Genomic DNA, 5,753 nt, shown 5'->3' on the forward strand with positions numbered 1-5,753 from the left:
GCCCCTCCCCCACTCGATGCTACTTGACTGAGTACCTCTGATCGCCCAGGCATTGTCTAACCAGCTGCGGAATGTTCTGGCTGATTGGCTCGTTAACAGTCTATTGAACTAGTCCAGTAGTAATGGCTATACTCTTTGATCGTCACACAGGAGTCAGCCCAGCACGGACATGTACTCTGTCTCTCTGTCTCTCTGTCTCTCTGTCTGTCTGTCTGTCTGTCTGTCTGTCTGTCTGTCTGTCTGTCTGTCTGTATGTCTGTCTGTCTGTCTCACTCACACACACACACACACACACACACACACACACACACACGTAGTGCAGTGTTATGAAAATAACTGCTCCCTGACATTAAGTTTGTTAAAGCAAAGAGATGTCAGGTGTCTGGGAGCAGCAAGTGATTTAGATGAAATTTCATGCTGGCTACACCATGTAAATTTGCCATTTTGAAAATATAATAATGGTAATAGGTAGTTAGAAGCATTAATCATATATGTGTTAAAAACGTATAAATGTATCAAAGCTGCTTCTTTTATTTCTCAGGAGCTTGCCCAGTGAAATCCTCAATATTAATTGAACTCAGAGCGTATTTAACATTCAATCTGGGAAAGCATCTGTGTCATTTTAAGATGAGCTTGTAGATCTGCTATTTTTGTAAATGTAAATAATTAAAGTAGCTAATCTTCATAAAACATTTTTTAAAGTGATATACTGTAGTTATAGCAGTGACTGAGATGTAGTGGAGTAGGAAGTTCTGGAAATTGGAAATACTCTAGTAAAGTAAAACTACGTCAAATCTTTACTTAGGTACAGTACTTGAGTAAATGTAATTAGTTACTTTACACCACTGTTCTATAAATGTAATTATTTAACCACCCACACACATTACCAGGTATTGTTTAACTTCAAATTATTCTACTTAAAATGGTTTATAATAATAAATGTAATAATAATAATAATAATAATAATAATTATTATTATTATTATTATTATTATTATTATTATTGTTACAAATTGCATTGTTTGTTTTCTGAGACAAGACAACAGATTGAAAAACAATGCTGTATAACTGAATGCGTGTGAGCGCGCATGTGCGTCCGCAACTGGTTCCTGCCCACCTCAAGTCACCATTTGACCAATCTTGCCCGGACACCAAAATGAGTTCGACACCCCTGTCTTAGGGTGTCCGCTGACAGCTATATCTTTCTGTAGCTTCTGTAGCTCCAGACGACCCCTGTGCTACAGACCCGTTGTTGACCTGTCTGTCCAGCATCAAATGCTGGATGAGTGAGCACTTTCTCAAACTAAATAAGGATAAGACAGAAGTTCTCATAATTGGTTCTAGTGAGCAGGGAGAATCAATAATAAGTAGACTCGGTAACCTGACTGTAGAAAGTAACAGTAAAGAAGCTGGGGTTATTATTGATTCTGAAATGAATTTTAATACACACATTAATCGTGTTACCAAGATTTCCTTCTTTCATCTTAGAAAAATTGCACGAATTACAGCCGGATGCACAAGCGTTGATCAACACTTTTATTTTCTCTCAGCTTGATTACTGCAGTACACTTTGTTCTGGCCTGCCAAAGAAAACAACTGACGGATTACAACTTGTTCAAAATGCGGCAGTAGAATTTCAGTAGAAGCAGAGTTTTAACTAAAACTAAGATGAGAGAACATATTACTCCAGTTTTAGCTTGACTACATTGGCTCCCGGTTGTTTTTAGGATTGATTTAACCCATTAAGACCTGGAACTGTGTCATTTTTAGATTTGAGCTAAAAAGCAATATTTTACACTTTGGGTTATTCAAAAATAGCAGATATACAAGCTCATAGCGCGGCACCGAGTGCCGCGCTACGAGCTTGTAGATCTGCTATTTTTGAAAATTTGTGAAAATGTGTGCAAATCTTTAAATATATATATATTTTAAAGCCAACATTTTTTACTAAAATCTTTGCTTCTGGGGGTCCCTGGAACAAAATATTTTGATGGGGGTCCGCGGCCTAATACATATCATTCTGGGGGTCCTGGACATGAAAAAGATTGAGCACCGCTGATATAGAAACATACGTTTTTCAGAAGTCTGTTGGGATTTAGGAGACATGTAGAATCGGCTTCAGGTCTCAATGGGTTAAACATTATTTTACTTGTTTATAAAGCTCTCAATGGTCTCGCACCTTCCTACCTCTATGACTGCCTGCCGAGATATGTTCCAAACCACCCCCTCAGGTCTTCTAGTGCTGACCTGCTCCAAGTGCCTACAATGACATAAAAAAACACGGTGAAGCAGCATTCTGCGTCTACGGGCCGACGGCGTGGAATAAACTCCCATTATACCTAAGACAGGCAGCCTCTGTGGATAGCTTTAAAGCACAGCTCTAAAATCTCTGCTGTTATTCATATCCTTACTGTTTTGCCTGATTCACTGCCTTATTTGCTATTATTCTAATGTTTTATGCTTTTGCTTTTCTTTTTTGTGCTCTATTGTTAAATTAATTGTACTTTTTTGTTAAGCACGTGTGCTTTATTCTTGCTCTGTAAAGCACTTTGAGCTTCATTTCATGTCATGAAAGGAGCTATACAAATAAAGTCTATTATTATTAATAACGATATGATATAGGGTGTGTGTATGTGTGTGTGTGTGTGTGTGTGTGTGTGTGTGTGTGTGTGTGTGTGTGTGTGTGTGTGTGTGTGTGTGTGTGTGTGTGTGTGTGTGTGTGTGTGTGTGTGTGTGTGTGTGTGTGTGTGTGTGTGTGTGTGTGTGTGTGTGTGTGTGTGTGTGTGTGTGTGTGTGTGTGCGCGTGCTCCTTTGAGACGGTCATTGCTTCAATATGGCCGCTCATGGACAGAGGTGTGTGTGTGTTTAATATGGCGGCTCATGGACAGAGGTGTGTGTGTGTGTGTGTGTGTTTAATATGGCGGCTCATGGACAGAGGTGTGTGTGTGTGTGTGTTTAATCAACCCGATCGCCAGAGGGAAACGTTGTCTTTGAACGTTTTTTCAAATTTCAAACTGGAAAACCCGAAAATCCGTGCATAGCCGCCTCGCATCTCCCCCATTGACTCTAAACCATTTCGGAGGCGCGCAGTCTCAAGGGAACTGTCGCCACGTAAGGGACCACCGAGTGAGCTAGAGCGAACGAGTTGCCGTCCCGAACGTTGCAACGTTCCCTTGTGCCTACTCAGCGCCGTTTGAGTTATGTACCGATAGGCACAGAATCGTAAATGTTGTTGTGGGGACTGCTCTGCTTCCAGGTTTTTCCGGGTTGCAACTGGTTACGCCCACCGTGGGACTCGCCGTACATATGCACGGAATTTCGGGTTTTCTAGGCAACTATGCACGGAATGACACGCACTGGGTCCGTGCAATGTATACTAAAAAGGCTGGAGATCAGGCTGGTTTAATATGGCGGCTCATGGACAGAGGTGTGTGTGTGTGTGTGTGTGTGTGTGTGTGTGTGTGTGTGTGTGTGTGTGTGTGTGTGTGTGTGTGTGTGTGTGTGTGTGTGTGTGTGTGTGTGTGTGTGTGTGTAATATGGTGGCTCATGGACAGAGGTGTGTGTGTGTGTGTGTGTGTGTGTGTGTGTGTAATATGGTGGCTCATGGACAGAGGTGTGTGTGTGTGTGTGTGTGTGTGTGTGTGTGTGTGTTTAATATGGTGGCTCATGGACAGAGGTGTGTGTGTGTGTGTGTGTGTGTGTGTGTGTGTGTGTGTGTGTGTGTGTGTGTGTGTGTGTGTGTGTGTGTGTGTGTGTGTGTGTGTGCGTGTGTGTGTGTGTTTAATATGGCGGCTCATGGACAGAGGTGTGTGTGTGTGTGTGTGTGTGTGTGTGTGTGCGTGCGTGTGTGTGTGTTTAATATGGCGGCTCATGGACAGAGGGGGGATTTGAGTGTATTGGTTCTCATGAAGAGGATGATTGGCAGCAAAGGGACAGCTGACAAAACCTGAAGCACATTTACTGAATTACTGGTGAAGAGCTTTTTAAAATGATTGCCTTTTTATACTGCTGTCCACTCCTTCTGAATCTACACTGGAATGGACAGTCAGCAGGCTTGACTCCTGACCACTCCAGTGGTTCTCAAAGTGGGGTCTGGGGACCCCAGCAAAAATAGTAGCATCACTCTGATTTGAACCACTTTATCCATCTGTATGTTTTTAGTTTAAACATTTTTAGCCCACAATTTTGTAACCAATGTTTCACCCATTGCCAATTGCCTAAGCGCGTATTCCTGGGCGCTACTCTTCCTCTGCCAGCCTGGGGAGAGCCCCGAACTGAGCTTGTGCTTCCTTCAACGCATGAGGAGTGTTATCACCTGACAGGGGGGAGGGGGGAGGGAGTTTCCCCGGGAGTTTCCCCGGTAGGACGTAGCCCGTGGAAGGAACACGTTATTCCAACCAGTTCCTTTCCCCTCCATCAGACGCCCCGGCTGACCAGGGGGAGGCAGTATAGAGACCAGGATTACTGCATGTTTTTGTTGTGAGGGTACCTACCCTACCATATCCATTTGTTTGTTGTCAGTTGGGGGGTCCGTGGCCAAATACATATAAATTTGGGTCGTGCTTGACATGGAAATGTTTGAGGACCACGTGGTGTAAACGCGAGTAGCATCTCTGCAGTGGTGGAAAAAAATACTCAATTTTTTTACTTATGTAAAAGTATCAATACCGCAATGTAGAAGTACTCTGTTACAAGCAAAAGTCCGGATTTCAAAATTTACTTCAGTAAAAATACAAAAGTGTTGGCATCAAAATGTACTTAAAGTGGCAAAAGTAAAAGTACTAAAATGTTTGCAAATAGCCGATCACGACGCGTTGTGAGCTTGTAGATCGGCTGTTTTCAAATTGCTGAGGTATAAAATAGGGCTAAAGTGGTTCATGTGTTTTATAATGTAATAATTTATATCTGCAAAATAACTAGTAACTAAAGTATTCAGATAATTGGAGTAAATGTACAATATTTGCCTCTGAGATGTAGTGGAGTAGAAGTAAAAGTATTGACAATTGGAAATACTCCAGTAAAGTAAAAGTACCTAAGAATGTTACTTAAGTACAGTACTTGAGTAAATGTACGTAGTTGCTTTACACCACTGCATCTGTGCCTGTGCTGAACAGAGACTGTGGACTGTGTGTCTGCACGACTTCATCCAAACTTATCCAATCATATGGACAGACAACTCACTGCACTGTAGCCACCGTTACAAATGAAATGATGTCTGTCATCTTATCAACCGTTACGTTGCCTGGGGAAAAAAAGAGTGCATTCGTGAAGTGCCTGCAAGCAGCTGTTTATCTCTGTATCTCTCTCACTCTCTGTCTCTGTCTCTCTCTGACTGTTTCTGTCTGTCTCTCTCTCTGTCTGTCTCTCTGTCTCTGTCTATGTCTCTGTCTATGTCTCTGTCTCTGTCTCTGTCTCTCTGTCTCTCTGTCTCTCTGTCTCTCTATCTCTCTCTCTCTCGCACGCACGCACGCACGCACGCACGCACGCACGCACGCACGCACGCACGCACGCACGCACGCAGGCAGGCAGGCAGGCAGGCAGGCAGGCAGGCGCACACACACACACACACACACACACACACACACACACACACACACACACACACACACACACACACACACACACACACACATACACACACCCCCTCTCTCTCGGGTGTGTCTGGTGTCCTGGGGCAATACAGAATTACAACTTTCCAAACCGATGACAATCATTGTTTTGGAATTGCTTGTGAGTTAGAATGACTTTATTGTA

Source organism: Gymnoscopelus braueri (genome assembly GCF_963280865.1).
Source record: "Gymnoscopelus braueri genome assembly, chromosome: 20".
NCBI classification, from domain to species: domain Eukaryota; kingdom Metazoa; phylum Chordata; class Actinopteri; order Myctophiformes; family Myctophidae; genus Gymnoscopelus; species Gymnoscopelus braueri.